Source organism: Vicugna pacos, chromosome 23 (genome assembly GCF_048564905.1).
Source record: "Vicugna pacos chromosome 23, VicPac4, whole genome shotgun sequence".
NCBI classification, from domain to species: domain Eukaryota; kingdom Metazoa; phylum Chordata; class Mammalia; order Artiodactyla; family Camelidae; genus Vicugna; species Vicugna pacos.
This window is the reverse complement of record NC_133009.1, coordinates 9247725-9274795: the sequence shown is the minus strand read 5'-3', so window position 1 is coordinate 9274795 and position 27071 is coordinate 9247725. Positions and strand designations below refer to the sequence as shown.

Below are 27071 nucleotides of genomic sequence, written 5' to 3'. Positions count from 1 at the left end.
AGATCATAATATAAAATTTTTTGGAAATAGAGATTAGGAAATATTAATTTCCTTAATTTTCTTCTAGACATTTCCCTTGACCCCTCTTTCTGTCGTCATTTGATGCCTTTTTAATAAACAGAAATTAATTTTTTTTCCTGGAGAAAGTAAAAACTGATATAGCATACATTTTATTCCAGTCTGTCTCTAAGGAGTGGGGTCTGTTCTATAAAAGAAGAAGGTGTTTTTAAAAGAAAGCTATCTGTGTGTATATAGAAATATATATGAAGAAAGATTAGCAGAAAAAGAATTAAAATATTAACAGTAGTTATCACTAGGCAGTATAATTATATGTGACTGATTAGTTTTTCGTATCTTCCTCCTACATTTTCCAAATTCTCCTCAATGAGCCCGTTCCATATCATAAACATTTGAAAATAAGAAAGAAAAATGACAAACTTGGAAACAGAAATACTGTGTGACAACTTCCTTCTTTAAGTAATCGAGACTATTTATATATCCTAAGTGTATTTTTCCCAACTAGATAATGTGTGCTTTCAGCACAAGAGAAGAGAATGTAAGAATAACAGCAATCCAACCAAGAGAAAGGAGCTTCGCTAGATACTGGGGGAGCTTCAGCATCTTCAAGTGCACGTGTTTGAATCTCTGTGAAGTCACTTGACAGATTTTATGAGTCTCAGCTCTTATTCTGTTGAAATGAATTGGCCCTTTTCCAGACAAGATTTTAATTGAGGTGTTCTCCAGGTTTACAGTAACTTTGTCAAGGAAGGACACTGAACTAACAGGATATTTTTATTTAGATGACAGCATGGTTGATTACTGAATTCCCCGGAATTTATTTGTTGATAATCACAATGCCAGCATTTCACATAAATTACAAGTTCCAAAGAAGTGTTTATTGCCCTCTGTTGTGGTTGCTATGTTGCACACAAGAAAGTATGGCATAAATTGAGATACCGAGTAGATAAGAGTGAGAATAATGAATGACTTGACCTTTCCATGTTGCTTCTTCATCAAAGGAAGAGTGTTCTCAGAGCTGAGCAACTAAATAAAAAGAGCCTCATTTCAGAACACGTACAAGTCTCTCATAACACAGAGATTATTTCCTTGAGCCTCTTTTTCTTAATGATGGTTTTATCAGAAGAAAGTAAACAGGATCTTGGTAGTTTGGAGGTGAGTCAGCTTCAAATACCATATCCTCCTTCCCTACTCACAGTCAAGATTGAAAGAAGCTACTGTATAATCCAGGATATCAGTGTGGCTCCCTTGGCCACACTGAGGCCGCTGCTTTATTTTTAAGGATAGGAACACTGTCCTTCCACCAATGGACAAACCCTGATGAGGCTCATCTGCTCGCCTGACACCCCCACATCCCTCATCATTGTTCTCCTACCTCACAAGACTTCCCAACATCACGTGTTACCTGCATCACCTTTGAACACTCTCATGTCCTTCAGCATGGGGCTGTGTCTTCGGAGTCTGCTTCTTTACCTGTATTGCCCTCTCTGCCCCTGCACCTGGCCTGGGTACACACCTGTTAAGCTCGGTACAGACTCTAACTGACTTCTTGTTTCTACCACATGTTGCCACAAATGATTAACTTTGCTCCTGTGGCACAGTGTGGCCAAACTTCCAATTTTAAAAGGAAAATTTGAGACAATTTCTTAAAGACTTACTACTTTTTTTATTAAAAGGGGGAAGGTAGTCAATGTGCACAATTCGAGATGCACCTTGATGTAAAATATGGTTTCCAAAAAGTTGAAAAATGAAATTCTGATATTCATTCTCAAATACTTAGTGTATACTTCTCATTTGATAAAGTCTATACTCAGAAATTTGGGGAGAATTTAAAAAGTGGCCTTTACTCATAAGTGAATTTAGTATGGGAAAGAAAACACATAAGCACAAAGTTTGGTACCTTACAAGTGACTACTCAGTGTTTGAAGAATGAATGAATGAGCAAGAGAACGAATGTAATAGAGTTAATAGATAAAAAACAAGACATGAGATGTCAAATACAATGGGATGTGTTTAGATAAAACTTGGGGGAAATGATGGGAGAGATGGTTGTCATTTGGTGAGAAAAAAATCAGAATTCAATGTTATATGGTCAATAGAATTTCAAAGTATATTCTTGCAAATGTAAAATACTAACTACTGTTGAGGCTCTTATAGGCAATTTTAATATTCTTTATATCTTTCTGTATTTCATATGTTTTCAATAATGAGCTCATGTTAGTTTTAAAGAAAACAATTTGATTTTTTTTAATGGCATAGAAAGGAAGCTGCTGTGGGTTCCAAAGAAAGACATCACTTTGGACTGAAGCTTCTTGGGTGAGTGAATTCTCAGCTGGGTGAATGCAACCTAGACCGGGAGAAAGGTGGAACCATGTTTTAGGCAGGAAACCTGGCAGGAATGAGGCCACATCAAATGATATTTTAAGCACTTTGTAGAATATTTTTTAAATGAACTCTTGTAAAGACAACCATTTGACTTCACATTCTGCCATTGTTTTGTCTGTTTATATTTGGGGGCAGCACGAATGGCTATGAATCAGTTTTGTACAACTTTTCCATCCTCGTACCCCAATAGCAAAGGAAAAGGAATGCATCACTCAGGAGCCTTGGAGGCACAACTTAAAGTATCCCTGAAAGCACAATATTCTCTGTCTTATTTATCTTAAAATATCCTGCTTCGTTTGGCTTCTGGTTCTTCACATATGTATTTGTGTTTAATACAGAAATACTGCTGTTTTCCATTTGAACTATTGAAATAACATGAGAAAAATAGTCTAGAAAGCAATGCAATTTTTACTTCATGACTTCTGTATCCTGTTGGTAATTCTGATTAGTAAATATCATTTGCCACAACCTTGAGACATTTAGGCTTCACAATGTGAGCAGCTTTGCACTGCAGCCTTACACAAGGCTTCCTTCTTCCCCTGCAGTGAAGGTATAAGTTCTGTTTTCTGTTCAGCGAATGCTCACAATTAGGAGCAGCAGTAGTTCCCAGGAGAGTATATGAAACCTGACAATAAGCAGAAGTATTTAATCACTTTTAAATGTCAGAAATAATAACCATGTATAAATAACAATAATTAACATTTTCTGACATTCATCATCAGGTGCTGTGTTAAGTGAGGTAGAAGCTACTATTTTCCCTATTTTACACAGAAGGAAAATAAAGTTTCGGTAGGGTAAGTATTTTGCTGAGGGTCCCATAGCTAGTAAGTGAGTGTGGACACAGGTCTTACTAATTACAAAGCCCAGGATCTTTACCTGGAGTGCGCCTCTGCCTCTTTGTGGGTTATTTAATGAGCACTTTCTTTTCCGTGAATGAGATGATCAGTCACACCATACCAGTTCCTTCAGGTTTCAAGTACAGGCTGGCGTTAGGGATTTAAGATCGGAACACAGGTTATTCACTCACTCCACACTTACCAGTACTTCCTCATTCCTCAGGTAGTCTTTACCTTCTCATGGAAGTTAGCTGATGGCCTCACTTGAGACAAAGAGGAGACTGAGTCAGAACCAAAGTTTCACAGCATGAGGAAGGGCAACATTGAGACTCATGCATGAGGAAGAGTAGAGGGTTGTACAGCCACGTGATATGGGCCTCCAAGGAAAAGTGACTAAGTGGTTCCATGACTAATGGCCTGAAAGTGGTCTTGGATGATGAGTGGTCCATGGGGTGTGAGAGGATGCAACCTTAGTGAGTATATGGGCAAGAAACGGTTGTGCTGTTGGTTGATGGTGGTTAATGTGAACATAGGGTAATGCAGGAAGCAGAGTGGCCTTAATAGCTTTGAACTCCATGCATAATTCCAATGAAGATTTAAGGTTTTATCTGACTGTGGACAAGGAGGCTTTCTGTACAAAAATGGGAACGGATTAGAAGCAGAAACAGTAGGCAAGGATTAATGGGCTCTGAAGGGAGGAGTCAGTATTATTCCTCAGTGATCACGACTTTCTTGTTTAACATTCATCACCAATTATTGATGCAGTAAATACATAGTAAAATATCAAATGTGCAGATGATATTTTTTTCACTCGTGAGTTGTCAAGCTGGGGAGGTTAAATTGGAGAAAAAACTTACAAGTCTTGTGAATGAACCAGAAAGTTTTCGTAAAACCTTAATATGGACGGATACCGTTACAGAAATATTGTCATTTTCTTATAGGCTAATAACTCAGAACAGAGTGAAAGAGGAGAGATTGCGTACTGTTCTCTAGGATACTGGCTCAATATACCAGAGGAGCTAAAACAAATCCAATAAAATAGAGAAAAAAGGAATATTGAAAGAGAAAAAGGAAATGTTTCAGCTTTGTACTATACAGTTCTGGATCCTGAATTTTAGTGATACAGAATCAGGTTCCGAAATGGGCAACTACAATTATCAATGGAATATGCAGGTGGTTTCAAAATTTTGAGTTAGATAATTGGGACTAAAGCCCTAACTCTTAATGACATCGTACTCACGTGTTTAAGCAAGTCACTGAATTTCTCTATACCTCAAATTCTTCTCGGCTTTGGGAAAACAAAACTGTTGGGCCTCTCTACTGCACAGAGTTGCTTTGGGGAACAAAGAAGACAGTAAATGGTAAAGCATTTTGCAAACAAACATGTTGACTCTTGCTCTTCTTATTATTAATCTTGACTACTGTACAAGTGGGGATCAAAAATCATTCAATGCAAATTATTTTGTGTGCCTGTAGGTGGTCCCTGCTCACAGTGGGCTCATTGTCCTGGAGGAGGGAGGTGATGAGGAAGGTAGCGGAGACTCAGAGGACAAGATGAGACAGGATTTAATGAGCGTGGGGAAAGCGCACACAATGTGGGGGGAGGGAGGAAAGGCATGTGGTAACTAGACATCCTGCACTTGGGAAAGCTGAGGATTGAGGAGGCATATGAAATCATCAGTTATGTGATAAAAGTCTAAGACAGATTTGCTCACCAAGTTCAGTGTTAGGAGGTTAAAACTGTGAAACCTGGGGTGAGTTTAGGGCAAGGTGAAGACGCACCATCTAACTTGGTAGAGAGCTGGGGCAGCATTCCCTGAGGGAGACGAGCAGCAGTTTTACCCAACAAAATCCTTCTTTTTCCTGATGCAGCAAAATCCCTGGAAGGCATCACTAACTGATCACAACGCTGCTTTCTGCTGGATACTGACCGTCACCTCAGCGCTTTCACTAGTATTTCTAGCTAGTCCTTCCCCTGCTAGTCTCACTGTCAGGCCACCCCATTCCAACTTCCCTCTCTAACCAGGGCATAAAAAAAGAATCTCCTCTTTTTTTTTGAAAAAGCATAAGCAGTTTGCAGACTTACTAGGAAATTAAAATGAGACGAAAATAGAAAGATTACACACACAGAAAAGATCTCACTTTAAAAACACTCCTCAACGAGGCCTACTCTAACCACCGTGTTAAAGATGGTATCTCCCTCACATCCGCATGCCTGATCGCTCTTACTCTGCTCTATTTATTCATAGCCTTTATCCCCTGTGATATAATTTATTAATTATCTTATTTCTAGTCTCTTCCTTCACTAGAAAGCAAACTCCATCAAGGCAGGGATTTCTGTCCATCTTCACTGATGGACACATAGCAAGCCTTAGAACTGCCCCTGGTCCAGAGAGGTGCTCCGTAAATATTTACTAAATGAAAGGTGTGCTGAACACCACTTAAGAGTGTTACCACAACGCACAGCTTCAGTAGTTTCTGAATTGTCTCCTGGATCAGAGGTTGACTCAGCCTACGCCCTTCCAGGCTTGGCTTGGTCCTGCGTCTCCCACAGAGCAGGCCACTTTGTTCCACACGATGCCATCTCTTATCAGTCTTGTTGGCTCTGAGATAAACTGCTCTTCTGGCTAAATGACCACTAAGTCTCTCACATGGCTTTTTCTTCTTTACCGTAAGGACCTTTGGGTCTTTCTGTTCTGTGAGGAAATCTTGAGCTGCAGATAAAAATAATCAGCCCGCCGTATGTAACCACACTTACTTAGCTGACTGTCAGCTTCACTCCCGTGGACAGTGTGACTGAAGGATTCCTCGGCCCCATTGTTTCTAAAAGGAGGGACTCTGCATTCTGATAATTTAAACTTAGTACTTCCCTCTAATTTTAGTGACGCATTATTTCTAACATGCAAATAAATGGCATTTTGTTACCTCAAGAAGTGAATCAAGCCAAAAATAAAAATTTTTTTAATGTTTTGAAATTTTTATGAATTATACCTACATAAGAGGTTTCATTATAAGTTGCTTACCTGTTTGGAACATTTGCTCCCTGACCTTTAAAATGAAAGAGGACCGTGATCTTTTCCTTTTTCCAGCCACACCCCTGGTTGCTGTTAGTTAGAGAAAATGTTCCTGCCATGGACATTATACTTTTATAGAATGTGGAAAAAACAAGAGGCAGGTTTTAAGAGATATAACACATGAAGAAATGATGTATGATCTGAGATTGTTCAGATTAGGCAAGATAAAAATTTCTAAAGAAATTTTTTATAAAATGGTTATTGAATCCTATTTATGCTTGAGGATGACTAATGTGAGCATCCCGTGGGTGAAACAAATCAATAGTTAGACTTGGGAATTTGATCATCCAGTTGACGAGCAAAGTCTAGTCCGTAAGGATGAGGAATGAAGTAGCTGAAGGGGAGGAGTGGGAGGATCATTTGACTGTCTCTCAGACGAAGAGAGAATCATTTGCCCTGGATCATATTAACTGCAGACTAGCACAGAAATAGAAAATGAAAAGTCTCAACTAATTTAATTCAGTCTTAATTTTTCAAAAAGCCTAAAATTAAAAAAAAAATAACCTACATCAATGAAGAACATTAAGGGGAACAGATTATTGACATGAGGACTTTGGCCAAATAAAGCATCAAAATACTTTTTTTTGAAATGGAAGAGGGCATAGTGTATTTATGTGTCAAGCCACAATACAGAGGACATTAATTAGGAAGGATAAAGATTTAATTTAATTTTAATTCTCTACTCATTATTTTACCTTGAAATTGAGTTCCTGACTAGATTGTGAGAAGTTCTCCTGTGATATTCTGCCTTTTTTTTTTTGAAGTTTATGTTGGCATCCTCTGTGAAAATTCAAAACTTCAATTTCCATAAAGCCTCTCTAGGAGACTGTATTTGTTGGGAATGTTTGCTCTAGAAAACTGTTCATCTAAAGTTAAAAGCTGTTTCTCATGAGTATAGAGTTTGCCCCGCAAGCTTTTTGATTGATTGATTTGATTGATTGATCTCATTAACACCGACTTCACTGGTTTTGTTATTATTAAATCAACTGATATAGAAGCTGTGTGTGTTCTCTTCCCAGTCAAGATGTTGATTTAGTAAATGATGTTTATAAAAGATGTATTACTTTTTAAACAGCCAAAGCAAAGTCTCAGTTCTTCCACGGTGGCTGCCTGTGGTATGTGTACCAGTGGGACACACTATGTACTTTTAGTGCCCTTAGAGGGTCAGTTTATAGAGGGCAGCATCTGAAGTGTCCCAGCAAAACTCTGGGATACCAGTGTTCTCATTAATAGCTTCGGAAAAATCCCTTCCTCCTCCTTTTTCTTTTGTAAAACTTGAGTCCTTAAAATTCTAAACTTCTTTAAAAACAAAGTTCTTAATGTCCTATATATTTATTTTACTGTAAATACTTTTCTATCCATAATGTATGTCAAAGCTCTTCTTTATAAAAATGACTCCATCAGTTACGGGGTTTTTTTGCTTTTTGTTTTTTGTTTTTTGTTTTTTGTTTTTTTTGGAGGCTTTCTTTTACTGATCTTTGGCTTCCAAGAAGAGGCAAGTACAGTTTTTAACATTTTCTAGGAGAATAAGGCTGTAGTTAACCCTTTTAGGGGGCTTTAGAATTATCCAACAGGGAACAGTGAGGGGTAAGATAAAGACCACAGCAAAGAACATGCCTAGGTGGTAAAACAAGGTCACTGAATGCATGAAAAATCCAACCTACAGGTTTTAAACTCTCCTCTTAATATCTAGTCCCATTAGAGGATGCCAATGAGGTTTTTTAATATAACTATAAATTCTGCTGTTAAAAACACCCCCACAGGCTTATCTTTCAATTTCCCCTCTGCTCCTGATTTAATCTATCTAGCGCAGTAGTCTTTCTACCACAGGGTTATAAATAAGCAGGGAGACAGCAGTTTGTAACCTTTGCCCAGAACAAGCCCTGGAGCCCTGGGCTCAGCCCTCCATGGTCCTGCACATGTCTCTTGTGTGAGGCACATGGCCGACTCTATTCCCCTCACACAGGTAGATCACAAAAACAGGCTTCGAAAACTGTTCTTTGTGGCTTTCAATTTCTGTAGATGGTCACAACCACCATCCTGAAGACTATTACGTTATAAACGAAAGGGGAACTTTAGTCCTCCAGCCACATTAAAACAGGAGGAATGATTCTTTTTTGTAATGGTTCAAAGTACAGAAACTTTGTACTATGGCCTGAATTCACTATTATTTTCTTTCTAATTGAAATTACAGTGTAAGATGTTTTAATCTCTCTTTTTACATTTCATTTATTATAAGTGGAGGCTTACTGTTAAGGATGCTAGGGTTCCTTCGCAAACCCTTCATAAAACTTATTAACTGTGAGACCATCACGTGTTCCCAAAAGGAAGAAAAAAGCCACAAATACATTAGTCTGTCACACAACATGATCAAACAGGAGCTCTCACGCTGTGACAGTTCATCCTGATTTTTTTCTGTATGCAATCTTAATTTTTTTCTAATATAAAAAGTCACTGGTTTTATTTATACAATCTCATTTTGTGTATTCAGATAAGTCTGTTTTTTCTTTAAACTGTAATATTTTTGTCATAAAAATAACATAATTACAGAAGACTATAAAACAGAATAAAAGACAAATGTTATCCATAATGCTACTACTCATAAATGCTGGGTACTTTTTTGCCTTCCAGTACTTTTTTCCATGCATCTAAGGTTTACATAGTTATACAATAGAAATAAATATTATGACAGAAGCAAACTAATATAAATTATTCTAGTGGGTGTAACCTAGTGTACCCCAAGATTTCTACTGTAGAGTTAACCTGTTTCAAGTTTTATTTGTAATGAAACCCTAGGTCAAAATGCATGCAGTATTTTTGTATTTTGCATTATCTCATTCGGCTGGATTCCTAGGAGCACTAGTTGGCATGAGTATTTGTATTATTCTCTGCATACATTGCATAAATGTTTTTCAAAGGGTTTTTGCCAATTATAGTGGGTAGGACTGGGGCCCAGAGGTTTCCAGGGATGGTGCCAGCTTATTGGTGGGTAGACTGAGTCATGCCATGGTAGACTGTGGGGCTGCAGCTGTCCTGGGGCTGGTGTCCACACACTGGTGGGTGTCGCTGAGTCCTCGGGTCTCTGGCTGCATGCAAGGGCCATGTGGGTTTAGGGGATCTTCAGGCAGCCTACTGGGGGGTGGGGCTGTGTCCACACCCAGCTAGTTGCTTGGCCTCAGGCCTCCCAGCAGTAATGCCTGCAGGCCAGTGGGTGGATGCAGGGTTGGGTCCTGAGGCCAGTAAGCTAGAGTAAGGGAGTCCAGCGTGGTACCTGCCAGCACCAGTGTCCACGTGTCAGAATGAGCTCCTCAAAATGGCCACTGTCAGTGTCTGTGTCCCCAGGGTGAATCCAGTTGCTTCCTGCCTCTCCAGGAGAGTCTCCAAGATCAGCAGGTGGGTCTGACCCAAGTTCCTTTCAAACGACTGCTTCTGCCCTGGGTCCTTGGGTGTGAGATTTTATGTGCGCCCTTTGAGAGTGGAGTCTGTTTCCCACAGCCCTCTGGCTCTACCAAAAGTAAACTTCACTGGCCTTCAAAGCCAAACATTCTGGGTGCTAGTTTTCCTGGTGCAGGACCTGCAGGCTGGAGAGCCCAGTGTGGGAAGAGACCCCTCACTCCTTAGACAACCCCTGCAATTGTAGTTATTCTGGCATCTGTGGGGGTCACCACACAGGGGTGTGGGTCTTGAATTTATCACAACTCTGCCCCACCTACCCATCTTGTTGTGATTCCTTCTTTATATCTTTAGTTGTGGAAGGTCTTTTTTGGTAGGTTCTGGTCATTCTCATCAATAGTTTCTCTGTAAATAGTTGTAATTTTCATGTGCCCGTGAATGGAGATAGGCCTTGGGTCTTCCTACGCTGCCATCTCCTACACTCAATAATGTCATCAATTCTGAAGTAAATTACTGACATCAACTTGGGCTTTTTGCTCTGCACACCCATCCATCTAGTATAAAGACAACCAGGAAAGGAGATGGCACAAGCAGAGCATTTTCTGTGGCATTTGTTTTCAGTGCTTTGAAACTATGCTGTATAAAAGCTGGGCTTCACTGATTCTCCCCACTCTCTGCCCCCTCCTCTCCTCACCATCCCACACTCCTCACTCCAGAAGGAAGGGTCATCACAATATCGCCAATCTCAGGATAGTGTGGCACATTTGGAACCAGGTAGTTTTGCCTCTGACATTCATAACAAGGTCACGTTCACAAGCAAAAGTGACTGTCACTGTAGAAATATGCAGGTTTTTCACCTAGATGTGCTGATCCTTCTAGGGAGTTGGGTACACTGACCAGCAGGACCAGAATGTTTGCATTTGCAGGGCTGCTCCAAAACCAGTTCCCTTGACAGGCACTTGTGCAGCACGCACTGGGTGCTCTCCCCAGTGAGGCTGAAGGTCATCTCTCTATCTGGGTGGGGGTCACATTGGTAAGATACAGTTGCCTTCGGTATCCACATGGGATTGGTTCCTGAATCCCTGTGGATACCAAAATCCATGGATACTCAAGTCCCTTATATAAAATGGGTTATATAGCGTTTGCATGTAACCTAGCATATCTTCCTGTATACTTTAAGTTATCTCTAGATTACTTGTCATACCTAATATAATGTAAATGCTGTGTAAATAGTTGCCAGCCTGGGGTAAATTCAAGTTGTGCCTTTTGGAGCTTTCTGGAGGTTTTTTTATTTTTTAATTTTTTGATCCCTAGTTGGTTGAATCCTCAGTTGGTTGAATCCTTGGATGTGGGATCTGTAGATACAGACAGCCCGTTGTACTTTTTTCCATAGGGAAGGTCTTCAGAGAAGCTCCTGTGTGGTTCCCGATAAGAACAGTTGAGGGTTTGGACAAAAAATTTCTGAAAAGAACACAAGAAATTTAGGTTCCCTTAGAGTTTCAGTCAAAATGGTTATACAATAATTGTGCCCTGTAACTGTGTTATGAATAGTGTTTTTTTTTCTATTAGAACATAAGTAGATGGAATTTAAATATGCAAGGCTTTTTCAGGGAGGGAACTCACTTGGGTGAGACTTAAATTACAGTTTATTGCAAAAGTAAAAACTACCCTCCAGCTAGGTAAGTTTTTAATCAGTTTGGAATGCAATTAGGTTCGTTTTTCAGCAACAGTTTGATTGCCTATTTTTATGTCAGGCGTCATAAGAGTCTTGGGTTGATAGTGAGGAACAGGACAGACAGGGTTTTGGCACTCAAAGATTTGAAGTTCCAGGTAAATCTTTGTGAAGTTTATTAAACGTGAACTATCATTTTCAGCTGATATAAATGTTTCTTGATGACTCAAGATCATTACCATCAGGACCAATACAAAACATACAATAGTGTCACCAGAACACATTGATTCCCGTAGGACACTTCGTAGCCAGATTAAAAGCTCCAGGGAATGCCTTTTTTTCTTCTTCTTTTGTTTTTTAATTCTTCCAAGCTATCAGCTGTCACATCTTGCTGCTTTTAGTGTATCTCTTTCTAGCAGTTCTTTCCCTAAAACTAATCTGATGCTTGTAATCTGATAATAATTTAGGAAGATACCCAAGCTTGTCAATGTGTATATAAAAAAATGAGGACCTTAGTATGTCAAATAATGATTAAATTCTCCTACCTCGATTTTAGCGATGTGTTTATGTTTTTCCAAAGTTTACCTATATTTATTTTCAACTTTTTGTGTCTTGGGAAGGCTGAGTTTGTTGTATATATGAATTTTATATGTATTAGTGTTCTTAAAGTTCCATCTTAATTCCATAAGATGTCAAAATAGATTTCCAACAAATTAATTTAATGAAATCCAAAGTAAAATATTTTCTAATTATTAGAAAAAGGGAATTTAAAAAATCTTGCCTTGCCTTAGTAAATAGAGTAGGATACATGAGTGATGTCTTGGTATATAAAATATTTTTCTCTATTTATCAATTTCTGAATCTTTGGTGTACTTTATTTAAATGGGTAGTTTGGAAATTTATGGCACCTCACCTCATCATTTCAAATATTGACTCACCTCACTGTGCCATAATAATTTATCATAGAAATGTTTTTGTTCTCTGTAACAAATCACTTTTTAACATGCTATTTTGTATATTCTATTTTTAATTTGTTTACTGATTTATTTTCTTGTTTATTGTCTGCCTACCCAAGTACAAAATGAACTCCATGAGAGCAGAGACAAGACTTCTCTACTGAGCCCTCTCCCTGCGTGGAACGTCCTGGCACATGGGAAACCTTCCTCAGTAAATACTATGGAGTAAATAACATGCTGAATAAATAGTTCAGAAATATGAGGGAATAAAACTTTAAGAGAAATTACTCCTAAATGGTGAAATAAAAAAGTAAATAAATAAATACATTTTGGTGTAACTGTATGTCATCTACTTTCTCCCCACATCTTCCCCACAAAATTCAACACCACCATTAAACTAATTACTTATAGATTAAGTAACGTGAATACATGATGTATAAGACCTGTTAGACCTTTAAAAAATTCTTCCAACAAAGGACCATTTACCAATAATTTAGTTAAATGACATGTGAAACACACTAGGAAAAAAAATAAGGGAAGACATCCAGGCTGCAGAGTTACTCTTTCTAGTCACCTTCACACACAGACACATTGCTTTTCCAAAGGCTTTTCACTCCAGCCAAGACACAGTGCCTAGCAGAGCTGCCTTTTAATTGGAACCTAAGTAGAAAAGGGTAACAAATGGGTGAGTGATGCCCATCTCTCCCTTTATCTTTTCATTGATACATGCTCAACTTTTTCACTTCAGCCTAAATACCATTTGGTTCTTAGGTTCAGAACAAGCTAAAAGTCTCAGTTCACTGGGGACCTGAATTCAATAACTGGAAGACACTCAGAAGCTAGATTATTCTTAAGTATTACAGTATCCCGTGGCAGACAGAGCAATCAGAACTTACATACTGCATAGTCAAGCAGCCATTATAGTGTCACCTCAGAAGTCCCTGAACACTGAGCTGGACTCTCCCCTGTGCTCTAGACTCACACCGCATCCCTCAGACAGCCCTCTGCCATCCCTCTTATCCTCCTTAGTGGGTCTCGAGGAAGAAGAGCTTCTGATCTGGGTGAGCAAAGCAGAGAACACCCGGAAAGAGACCTGGCATTGTTCTTGCCACTGCAGTTGTAATGGCCAGAAAGAGGCTCATACAAGTCTCTGCCACCCTGGAATGACCAGATTATTATTGGATCCTGTTGCCCCTTTGAAATCTGCTGATCATTTCTAGGTGGTAGACTTCGTAAGGTCAAAGATTCCTGGAAATTATTAAAAACAACTAGGAGTTTGGCTCTTTTGTGCACAAGCCACACATACTCCTTGCTTGGCCCTGCAATAAAACTTTCTCTGCTCAAAACAAAAACAAAAACAAAAACAAAACAAACAAACAAACAAAACCCTACTATATTACTCGGTTTGCCACCTCCCACAGACAGACAGTGCATACTACCGGGAGTACTAGAGCCATATGAACAGCTAATAATACAACCTGAAACAGGGACATTGGCCACTATGACCCCAATGTCAGGTACTGATGCAAAGGTGCACAACAGAATTAAAAATACTTATCCATGCACTATACTAATTCCACTGTTGATTGCTTTTTATTTCCCTGAAACAACCTATGCCTTTGTCATAATCACTCAAAGTTATGGTTTATATGAGGTTTCACTCTTGGTGTTGCAAATTTTATGGGTTTTGACAAATACATAATGACATGTATGCAATATTATGGGATCAGGAAGAATATTTTCATTTTCCTAAAATTCCTCAGTGCTCTGCCTGTTAATCCCACCTCCTACCTAACCCCTGGGCACCACTGAGGTTTTCATTATCACCATAGTTTTGCCTTTTCTATAATTAATTTTTTAAACTCTGAATTATTTTACTACGAATTTAAATAACAAATAAAAAGAATCAAATGACTTCCTACATTATCACTATAATGGTAACTGAGCGCAGTTGACATCTGGGCAAAAGGGCTAGAAGGATTCACAGAAAAACGTTAACTATCATGAGTGGTAGAATTATGGATGGTGATCATTTTAATCTTTGGGTTATGCGTGACTTCCAAATATGTCTACAATGAATATATATCAACTTTTACAATCCAATAAAATTCTATGTTTAATTTCTTTTTTTTAAAAAGTGAGGCCTGCTACAGAATCCTATCTGTGAACTGCCCTTCATAATTTGCAGCCTACCGAATATCTCTGTAGATTCCCCCTGCTGCTAGATAGTTCAAAGCACGTGAACCAATAGGAAAAGATAAAAATGACACCATATCCCAGCCCTTAATTCTCCCATCCCTGGCCTTACTTAACGGGCTCTCCAGTGCCTCAGCGTGCTTCTCCACAGTGTGCATGATGCTTATGGGGAAAGTTGTCTCATGGCTTTTCTTGAACGATGGTTTAGACTCGTGGGTAGATACTCAAATTTTTACCCAGGAGAGTGAAGTGGGTTCCAATAAAAGAACCTCACAGAGCTGGGAAATCAGGTCAGGAAAAATTACAACATAATCACTATTGCGGCATATTAGTTTCTTACAATATATTAAAAAATATTCACTTTTTTACAATCATACAGAGGCTGGAAGCTGTACATTATACACAACACAAAAATTCTCTTTACCATCTGCCACCATGCAACTTATTACAGTACTGTTGACTTATTCTCTATGCTGTACATGACATCACAGTGACATTTATTTTATTACTGAACGTTTGTACCTCCTAATCCCCTTCACCCACTTTGCTCATTCCCTCAATCCCCTGCCCGCTAGCAACCTGGAGTTTTCTCTGTATCTAGGAGTCTATTTCTGTTTTGTTTGTTCACTTATTTTGTTTTTAAGATTGCACACATAAGTGAAATCATATGCTATGTATAATCTCTGATTGACTTACTTCACTTAGCATAATCCCCTCTAGGTCCATTCATGTCATCACAAATGGCAAGATTTCATTTTTTATGACTGAGTAATATTCCATTGTACATGTATATCACATCTTTATCTGTTCATCTACGATAGACACTTAGGTTGCTTCCATATCTGGGCTAATACAGATAGTACTTCAGTAAATATAGGGTACGTTTATCTTTTCTAGTGTTCTTAGTTTCCTTTCAGAAAATACCCAGAAGTGGAATGGCTAGATCATATGGTAGTTCTATTTCAAATTTTTTGAAAAACATCCATACGGTTTTCCATGGTGGCTATGCCAATTTATACTGCCACCACCGGTGAGTGAGGCGTCCTTTTTCTCCATATCCTCACCAACTATATTTGTTGTCTTTTTGGTAACAGCCATTCTGACAAGTGTGAAGTGCTATCGCACAGTGGTTTTGATTTGCATTTCCCTGATGATTAGTGACATTGACCATCTTTCATGCTGGCTATCTGTCTTCTTTGGGAGAATGTTCAGGTTCTCTGCCCATTTTAAAAATCAGATTGTTTGTTCTTTTGATATTAAGTGGTGTGAATTCTTCATATAGTCTGGATATTAACACTTTATTGAATATATATGATTTGCAGATATTTTCTCGCTTACAGTAGGGTGCCTTTTTGTTTTGTTGCTGGTTTCCTTCACTGTGTAAAAGCTTTTTTAGTTTGGTGTAAGTCCCATTTGTTTATTTTTGTTTTTGTTGCCTTTACCTGAAGAGACATCCCCAAAATATTGCTAAGTGTATATAATTTATAAATTATAAAAATTATAAATAAAATAATAACTATATAAATAATAATTTATAAATATAAAATCATTTATAAATTATATAAAATAATTTATAACATAGAATCATAATGTTGTACACCCAAACTGTTAATATTATAAATCAATATACTTTGATTAAAAATAAAAAGATGAGAAGGACTGTCTACTAGTCAACAACAAATACAACTAAGGGCATTGAGTCCTTATGAGCCCAAATAAGAATCTGAAAAATGAAAACAGCACAGAATGATCTGAGCTTTGGGGAAATTCTTTCATTGTTTAGAGGAGAATAATAAGGAATGAAGTAATCTACTTCCTGGGATTATATGTCAAGAACTGACACATTTAATTTCCTCAGTCTTTTAAGTTTAGTCACTAAGGAGAATGATCTTTATACTGGGAAGGGTTTACAATCACAGTAGGGAAATTGGGCAGTTTTACCTAAGTTTAAGTCCCCACTTTGAGATAAATATCCTCCTAAAAATAAAGAAAAACCAGGAGGACCATCAGCACCTGACTCCAGTTTTCAAATATCTGACAGACTATTCTGTGCGAGACAGATTAGATTTTTTTTCTTTGTAGCTCCAGGAACAATCAGGATCATGTGGAAGAAATTATGGGAAAATTTTAACTGATTCACAAATAGGTATCTCCTTATCCCAAATGACATCATTGCCTGAGAGGAGACAAGCAGCAGAAGGGAGACAAATGAGTCAACACCTAGAAGCAAAGAAGGAAAAATGATTATACTCTATACATATTTCCTGCTTAAGTCATCATGAGAAAAATAATAGGAGGATGTTACAAATGACTGATTTAAACATGGGAGACCTCAAAGAAGAAAACACATCTCCCTCAGCAAATTAGTCCTTTATTTCTAAGGACAGGCTTAAATTCTCACCTCTTTTAATTCATCTTCTTTCCTGGCCTCTTAAGTGCTTAATGCAATGTTTTCCTTATTCATCACAGGACATTTTTGTACTTGTCTTTAGGCAATTTCACAGAATTATTTTACTCATGGGTACTTCCATCCAGGGAATTATAATCTCCTTGATTTAAGGGTCTTATTGAAAGATGTACACTCTCCAGCAGCTAGCCTAAAGACTGTTAAGCTTGGGATGCTCAAAAAATATTTGTTGATTGAAGGAAAGAATGATGCCTTAACCCTGAAGACTCAGTAGATGAGAACCAGAGGAAACAGCTAACCGTCTTCACACTTTGAATGTGAAAAACAGGAGTACTTACTGTGTCACAAAATCATTTAGAGTGGGTCACAAAATTTCACCATTTCATCATCATTTATTTTCCACATATTAAATCTCTCAGTGCAATTACTGTGAGAAATGTCACAAAAGATACTCAGCCAAGCTATTCATGTGTTCCAATATACAGCAAGGCTAAAGCTGATAAAGTAAAAGATAAAGGGTACAATGCAATGTTATATAACAGTGAGATAGTTACTGGAACAGCAGAGAACTTTGCCTCTTTATTACCTAAGACATGTACCCATTCATAACAGAGACTGCTGGAATCTCCAGCATCCACTTTTCTCTTCTTCATTAGTAACAGGACCCTGTATTTTGAACTGGGCCATTGGCCACCTTCAATGAAGACTTTGTTTCTCAGCTTCCCTTACAGCCATGTGACTACCTTCTGGCTAGAGGGATGAAAGTGGAATTTCAGGAAAGTGACTTCATGGGCATATGTGTTCCTTTCCTCCATTCTTCCTCTTTGCTGAATGGAGTTTGGACCATGAGTTGAGATGGGATCTCTAACGGCAGGATCCCAGGTTTCTGTGGATCATGGAGCCACTGGACGAGTCCCGGGCTGCCCATGGTTCTTAACCTGAGAGAAAAAGTAAATTGCTATTTTGTTGAAACTCCTGTTATTCGTGGTTTTTTTTTTTTTTTTGGTCTTTTACAGCTTAATCTAATCTTAATAGATAGACCAGCTCTTCCCCAAACAGTGATATGTAAACATGATGGGAATCATAGGGGTTTCGCAGTGACAGTGAATATTTTTGCAGTTAGTCACTTTTATGTTTAAGCAGTGATTGAATTTTATTTATTATTGTTGTTTTTGTTATTTTTAGTTGGCTATGTTGTAAAATCTTTTAAGTGTGCCAACAAATATTTAATCTTCGAAATTTCTGCAAACAAACATTTTGAGAGCCACTTGATTAAGGAAAGAAGATAATAATTCCTCCACTGCATGTGTTTCCTTCTGCCTGTCTCCTATAATACATTTCAAAGTTGAGTTAGGAGCATAGGGACTTTTGACCTAATAAAGGTTACTCTTAACGTGCTTGCTATGGCTAAGCTAAAGTGTTGGAGTGAAAATGTGAAGCAGGTTTCAGAATCGGTACGACTGTAAAAAAGTGATTATTTTTTTAATACATTGTAAGAAACTAATATGCCGCAATAGTGATTATGTTGTAATTTTTCCTGACCTGATTTCCCAGCTCTGTGAAGTTCTTTTATTGGAACCCACTTCACTCTCCTGGGTAAAAATTTGAGTATCTACCCACGAGTCTAAACCATCGTGCAAGAAAAGCCATGAGACAACTTTCCCCATAAGCATCATGCACACTGTGGAGAAGCACGCTGAGGCACTGGAGAGCCCGTTAAGTAAGGCCAGGGACGGGAGAATTAAGGGCTGGGATATGGTGTCATTTTTATCTTTTCCTATTGGTTCATGTGCTTTGAACTATTTAGCAGCAGAGGGAATCTACAGAGATATTCGGTAGGCTGCAAATTATGAAGGGCAGTTCACAGATATGATTCTGTAGCAGACCTCTTTTTTTTAAAAAAAGAAATTAAACATAGAATTTTATTGGATTGTAAAAGTTGATATATATTCATTGTAGACATATTTGGAAGTCACGCATAACCCAAAGATTAAAATGATCACCATCCATAATTCTACCACTCATGATAGTCAACGTTTTTCTATGAATCCTTCTAGCCCTTTTGCCCAGATGTCAACTGGGCTCAGTTACCATTACAGTGAGGCTGGTTAAATTGGACGCAAACACTAACTCCACATCTATAAAGTACAGATTCCCAGGTGCCGTCACCACCCCACCCCCCTGCCCCCAGCCACGAGTTCTCAGATTTCCTAGGGCTTACTTCCTCATGGTCCTCTCTGTTTCTATGCCTCTGTGTCCATATCTGCTGACTCAGGGTCCAATGTACAATATTCACCTGCAAAGCCAAAGTCCTTTTTGAACTTTCATGAAAGAGTCACTTGCATCTAATTACTTTATAACTTTATTAACTTCACTGAGGTCTTGAAGGGGTCTCATTTTGAAGTGAGGTGGAAAGCCCCATAAAAAGACTGGCAGGACCCCGAAGCAGGGCCACTACTCTCCTGCTGGCACCGTCCAGCTCCCTGGCCCAGAAGCTCTGTCTCATTTTTTGCCTCTGAAATGGCTTACTTACCCCTAAAATTCTATTGGTTCACTGAGCTCACTTCTGATTGGTTATTTCCTTCACTCCTGATTGGCTATTACTCTCACTTCTGATTGGTCCATTTGTAGTACTTTATTTGCATGGAGCTCACTCCTATTGGCTATTTCTCTCACTCCTGATTGGTTATTTCTCTCCCTCCTGAATGGGCTATTTCTACAATGCTTGTTCCTGGTTGGTCAACTTCTGTTATACTTTATTTGCATATGATGTTGCAAAGTGTAAAACTGGCAGCCTATAAAAGCCTGTGTAAACCTGCAGGTGGGGTCCAGAGCTTGGAGTGTTAACTCCTCTGGTTCGGGTGGCATAATAAACCTTAGTTCTCCAACCCTCTGAGTGCTGCTTGGTCTCTCGCCCGGATCCAGGTTGCTGTCACAACTGAGCTTGTAACACTGAGCTTTAACACCAAGCTGTAACACATTTTTCTGCAACAGAAGAGCATCTCCAGCCATCTTTTTGGCTCTTTTAAGCCCCTCTCTCTGGAATAATACATATCTCACACCTATCTTTAACAGAGTTGACCTCCCTATGTTTAGTCTCTGCCTTTTCTTCCAGCAGTTTCTAAAACAAATTCAGTTCCATACCTAGAGATGATGGGTCAAATTTTAATCTCTTTAAACATGACTGGGACGTGCTGTACACTAGAAACTGACACATTGTAACTGACTATACTTCAGCAAAAAAATTAGCTTTTATATATCGTTATAATTTAAAGCAAATCTTTACACTCATACCTTATATGATTTTATAATCTTCATTATGAACTGTATTTTGAAAATTTTCCCCATTATTATGCACAATATCATCTAATAGTGGCTGTTGATTGGTTATTACTCGGATAAACCATAATCTAATTTCCTATTGTTGGAAATTAATTTCTCATTTCGACCTTTAGAATAAGTGCCAGGAAAAGAAATGAGATGGAAACTTAAAAGACCTCAAAGAAAGCTTGAGGACTCAGATCTTAAAGACTACCCAAGAGAGAAGAGTTATAGATTTGGGCTATGCCTAGGTTTAAAAGGGCTTTTGGTACATGTTTCCAAATTGTCCTCCACAAAACTTTGACCATGATCTACTAGTAAATCATGACAGTGCCCACTTTCCTGAGCCTATATTACTACTAGATTTTGTCAGTTTGCCAATGTAATAAGCAAGCATGCATTTCATTTTGATTTTAAAGTATATTTCTCACATTATAAGTGAAGCTAAATTTTTTTATTTTTATTATTTCCATTTTTCTTTTATAAATTATTTGTTCTTAATTATTTACCATTTTTCTACTTGTGTGTTTTTATCTTTTCTCACTTGATTATCGTTAAATTATTTTTGTATGTACAAAGGTTTTTTTTGATACTCAATTTTGTCAATCTTACAGTAGAATTTTTCTAAATATAAACCTGTAGAGGTCTCAAATCAGAAACATATTTGCCTAGATATTCATCTAGTTCTGTTATGGTCTTATTTTTAATATTTAATCTTTAATCCATATGGACTTTACTGTGGCAAATGACATGATGCAGTGATCTAACTTGTCTTTTCAGATAGCCACCTTATTAATCATTCCAGTTTTTCATGCCTTGAAATGCCATGTTTATCACTGCCAAATTCGTACAAAAACTTGTGCTATTTCTAGGACTCTGATCTGTTCTGTGGATCTATGTCTCTATTTCTGTATATCAATTATTTTATTCTTTTAAATTAATTTTAAAGTCACTTCTGTTTTATTCTGGTACTAAACACCCCTCTTTTACTATTTCAGGAATTTCTATTGGTCAGTTTCATGACATTTACAATTATCTCATCAAATTATAAGAAAATGCTGTTGGAACTCTGATTGGAATTACATTAAATTTGCATACTAATTCAGAGATAACATCTCCATAACATTAAATCCTCTTTTAAATAAAATTCTTATTCTTTATTTCTTCAAGGATATTTTTGTCTCTCCCCAAAGTCTTCTAACTATACATACTACATCCTTCTTATTAAATTTGTTTCTAGATGACTTTGTCACTATTGTGACACTTTTTCCCCCCACTTTGTCCCACTTGGTTGTTACTTATATAAAGAAAGTAACTAACTAATAAATATTTACTTTTTACTAGACATCTTACTAATATCTCCAATCAGGTCTGATAACTGTTTAGTTAATTCCTTTAGGTTTTGGGGTAAACATTCATCAGCTAATAAGTTTTTCTTCTCTCTCTCAATATCTGTATATGGAGGAGATCAATCATTTTATTGATTTGAATTTCAACAACAACTTAACAAAATAGGAAGGATGTCAAGTGTTTTTTTCTTTCTCCTAGCTTAAATATATGCCTCAAACTTGCCTCTAGATTTTAGCCATTGATTATAATGTTGCTTTTTGGGGAGTAGTATCTTGGACTATATTTACATGACATTTAAAGAAAGATAGGGTTTTCTATACTATTATAAGATAAATTTATGGATTTCCTAGTTTTGAACTATTTCTGGAGTAGTCCTACTTACTCATTTTGCATAATTCTTTTTATATTGCATTTACTTAATATTTCATTTAAGATTTATCATTTATTTTAGGAAATGAGCCAGAAATAAATTTTCTTTTCATTTGCCATTTTTGTCAAATTTTAGAATGGGCATAATTTTATCTCTGCACTCTGTAACAGTTTAAATAATATTTTTATTATCTATTCTTGAGGTTAAAAAGAAGTTACAAAACTAGGCTATTTTCTTTATTTGGAGGCATTTGTTTGTGGTACTTTTAAATATACCCACAAATTCTTTGATGCATCTCCCTTCAAGTGGTGGAAACTGATTCCTCTCCATTTCAATACAGATTCAGCTTAGTGACTTGATTCTAATGAATAAAATAAAAGTGTAAGGGATAGTGTGGAACTTCAGAAATTAGATCAGAAAAGGCACTGTGATGTCTTCCTCTGCCTTTCTGACTGTTCATTCTAGAAGCCACCTGCCCTTAGGAGAGGTCCATGAGGTGAGGAGCTGAAGTCTCTCCCTAAAAGCCCTGTGAGTGAGCCTTCTTGAAAGTTGATCTTCCAGCCCAGTCAAACCTTTAGATGACCACAGTCCTCATCAACATGAAAGACACTATCAAGAGAGGGAAAAGACAACCCACAGACTGGGAGAAAATATTTGCATATTAAGTACCTGGTCAGTGTTTAATACATAGACTACAGAAGGAAGTCCTGCAACTCAGTAACACAAAGACAAACAACCCAATTTTTAAAAAGGCCATAGTTCTTGAATAGGCTACATTATCCAAGGAGGACATAGGAATGGCCAATAAACACATGAAAAGATCCTAAACATCACTAGTCATTAGGGAAATGCAAATCAAACCCACTTCACAACACATAGGATGGCTATAATAGTATTTCTTGAATAGAAAATAAAATGTTGGTGAGAACGTGGAGAAAATGGAACCCTTGAACATTGCTAGTGAGGCCATAAAAGCCATTGTGGAAAGCAGCTTGACAATTCCTTGAAAATTAAACATAGAATTACTGTCGTGGGGAAGAACAAGTCTGATTCTACATTAGATTTTTTTTTTTGACCTTTGTATTCTACTCTTTTTGCTACAAGTTAAGAATGTTGCATATGGCCTGAAATGTCTAGGACAGCCCATTCTCAAGGCTTTGACCTTTAAGAGTATAATGCATTTTCACTTCCATAGAGATAAAAAGTTGCAGAACAGAGAATAACGTTTGTCTTGGAGGTTTTTAGGAACATCGTGACTTGACCCTACCTGACCTACACGGACAGCTGCAAGAACAAAAGATTCTGACGTCAAGAAGTTTGCAACAATCAACCACATACCCTCCCCTTTTTAGCATAAAAGAAGCATGTATGCTGACTTGGGTAAGAAGGTTCTTCGGGGGCAGTAGTCTACCAGTTTCTCCGTCAGCTGGCTTTCTGAATAAACTCACTTCTTTGCTTTAACAACTCTCTCGATTTATCGGCCTATCATATGACGAGCAGTGAGAGCTTGGACTCGGTAACATTACCATATCACTCAGTACTTCCATTCCTAGCTATATATTGAAAAGGATTGAAAACAGAGACTTACAGAGATGGATAAATCACCTGATTGACCTAGTTTTAAGTACAACCTGATAAATTGTATTTTTTCCTATCAAATGGTATATTTGATGGATGTTCTCAATTTCAATACAATAGAGAGGGTATACTATTTTTAAAAAGTATTGAGTCTCTTCAGTATCTATGATGAAATCTCCTTTCTAATTCATGTGTAACTGCAGATTTGTTATTTTGTGACATTACAACTGGCCAAGCTCTGCTTGTTTAATTGGCTCCTTTAAAGAAACTAATCTTAGATTTATTTATTATTTCTATTCATTTTATTTCCCTGTTATTAATTTCTCTTCTTTATTAATTCCTTGATCCAGCTTCCCTTATATGTTACCGTTTTAAGTCATTTGAACATTCTTAAGTAAAACGTTTTGTTCATGTATTTTGAAAATTTTCTTATCAAATAACCAAAGTACTGGCTATTTCTCTAAGGACAGTTTTGGCATCAGTATCCCAGAAATTTTCATGAGTAATGTTGGCATCGCATTGATAATGAGCAAGCTGAATAATGGAAGGTTAACCAACACAGGCTGTTGAGGCAGACTGGCCTCCAGTTAAATTCTAACCTCAGCCTTTGGCCTGGGCATTCCGGCAAATTGGTTCTTCTCTGTCTTGATTTCTTTCTTCTGTAAAATAAGGCTACTTGTAATTTTCACTTCAAAGAGTGACTTTTTAAGGTTAAGTAAGTTAATTCATGTAAAGCATGAGAAGAGTGCTTGGGGCGCCTGCACTCAACAGTCATTCCTTGTTGTCATTCGATAGGTCATCTGCAGTGGTGGTTTTCATTTTCTCTTTGACCAGTATCCAAAACTTTGAATTTTTATGTATTCTTCTGTTAGTAATTCCTAGTAATATTGGATTATAATGAGAGTATGTCGCTCTTTTGTTTTCTTCTATGTTCAGATTTATTGAGGTACACGCTGCGGAGTGGTATGATATCAACTCTTATAAATGGTTCTGAGAGAGAGAATTTACATTCTCTCTAAGGTACAAAGTTCAAAACACATGTCCCAAAGTGTCCTTATCCATCCACATCTTACATTTGATACCTTTGCTTATCCAATCTGGTGTTTTCAACTATTATTATTATTTTATTAATTTATCTTTGTAGTTCTTGCTAAAACTTCTCTGATTTGATTAACAACAGGAATCGAGGACAAAGAATGCTCATAATCCCTTCACCTCTCCAGGGTTGGCACAGTACATTCCCTAAGTTCCGCAGGCCCCACATATCCCACAACGTGCATTTGTAAATGAGGTCTTATAGGAAATTAGCCACTGGGGGATTGATCCCACGACCTCATACATGCTAAGCACGCACTCTTACCACTGAGCTCTACCTTCCCCCTAACACTTTTATTCTTTTTGATAGTGTTATAAATGGAATTTTTCTGTGTCATTTTTAAAGAAATGTGTCTTCAAATATGACGTGGTTTGAAGTTTTTATTGACTGTATTCAGAAAGCATTGTCCTTCAAAAGGGGAATTTAAGCCATTCACATGTGCTGTTGTAACTGACGAATTTGATCTTGCTCGTAGTGTCCTTTCCCTTTTATTTATTGAACAATACCAGGGGCTGGGACCCAGCACTGAACCAGACCAGTTCCGTTCTTGCTCTGCTACTGCTGCTTCCAGCAAGAGAGGAGGAAGTTTCCTTGCTCTTCCTTCTCTCACTTCTCTTCTGTTGTAGGAACCAGGTGATTTTGCTTTTTTGATTGCCCTTGGGGTTTTAAAGTTACATTTTTCAATTTTATACTAGTATGGAACACTGTTTCTTGTTATTTATTATGTCAATAATATATATTAATCTACTTATCCCCTGTGTATTACAGGTTGAGCCTAGTTTTTTTCTTTACTTCATTCCCAACTTCCTACGTGTAGTGACAAAATCTATTATTTTACATCAAGTTTATTATTCTTCTTTCCACAGTCCATGGGTTCTCTTTTCTAAGAATTATTCCTGCCATTATATTTAGTTTCAGATCTATATTAAAATATAGTTTTGGTGACACTATTTAACTAATTTTGTGCCCCATTACTATTTTATCCATTTCTTCTTTAAAAATTTACTCACAGGTTTGTAAGAATTATTCTTTTTCTAGGAAGTATATCTAATTGGTGTATGTTTTGGGTTTTTGCTCATGTAGGACTTTATATCTGTGCCTTGTATGAATATAGAAATTGTATGGCGTAATCTTTTTTTTCAAAACACTAATCTCTGCTATTTAATGTTTAGAAGAGACACTTGTGGCAAATATGAATTCTTTTCTTTTTCTGTTTATTTTATCTCTGGATAGCTACAGTATTTTTTCAGTATCTGAATTTCATAAGTTTCCTCCATGTACGGCCAGGGCCTCTTATCATTAACCTTGCGTTTGTTTGGTAAACCTTCAAGATTCTAACAACCTAGTTTTTTCTCTCTGGCCTGGGAAACTGTCTTCATTATATGCTAATTAATGCTTTATCTCTTCCTTCTTTCTTTTATTTTTATCATGTCTAGACGTGTGTACACATGTGAGTGCATGTGTGTGCGTGTGTGTGCATGTGTACAATTTACAATTTTGTCTTTGGTTAATTCTGGAGAATTTAATCCTATTTTCTCACGATCTCTTTGAGGGTTTTTTCTAGATTTATTTTTTTCTGGATTATTAATGCTTTTTAGACTCCCCTATGTACATATTCATATGTAAAATGTATTGATATCAGGTCATTAAATCTTACAAGTGCCTCTTATTGCTTCATAGATTCTATGTTAAAAAAACAAGAGATTTTTAACATCCTGTTTTGGACTTGTTATTCCTTTGTTTGTAGGAGAACACTGATTTGTAGAGGAATATTGTCTCTGATTTCTTAGATTGGTCTTTTTAAGTTTTCAGTTGCTATATCTTCCCTTGTGGTTGGCAATGTTTTGTTTGCTCACCACAGGGAGAGCTTTAGGCTTATTCACAATGAGAGGTGAGAAGGGATTGTGGAAAACTTTAAAATCTCCTAATCTCAGACAAAGAGAGGAGGGGCAAATAATGATTTATCTTAGTTTAAACTTGCTGAATCATAGGTACAAGAGCTTGGTAGAATAGGATGGGGCCAATGATCAGGATGTAACTTTTGCAGGAAGATTTAATATAGATGTCTTTTTTTCCCCCCTGAATTTATTGCAGCAATAACTGAAAATTAGTATGCATTCTTTAACTGCTCACCAAGTTGAGGCAATGGCTTCCAGCATGGTTCCCTGACCCAGGGAAGAGTCAAGAGCAAGAACTTCATTAAAGTCCCCACTCTGTGTACATTTTAATCCATTTCCTAGAGCTGCTGTTACATTTAGGGTTTACCCTCCCAAGCCCTGCCCCGGATGTACACACATTAATCTCAGTTAAGGATGTTTGCTGGTTCAACCAGCATTTTTCCTTTTACTGATTTGGCGGGCTGGTCCTTTTTATCCAATGAATATCTGTTTTTAGGTTTTACATGTACCGTATTCAGCAG

The 27071-nt window shown here is 37.4% G+C and overlaps 1 protein-coding gene and 1 long non-coding RNA gene across 6 annotated transcripts in view; one reads left to right on the top strand and one right to left on the bottom strand.

Moving 5' to 3' along the window:
- The window catches only part of LOC116279904 (membrane cofactor protein-like), a 281425-nt gene that overhangs the window by 136664 nt on the left and 117690 nt on the right, over positions 1-27071 (bottom strand). The window lies entirely within an intron of this gene.
- LOC140688715 (uncharacterized) lies at positions 2309-12672 on the top strand. Its single transcript, XR_012063467.1, has 3 exons — positions 2309-2334; positions 3126-3197; positions 12454-12672. It is a non-coding gene; the product is annotated as an uncharacterized lncRNA (long non-coding RNA).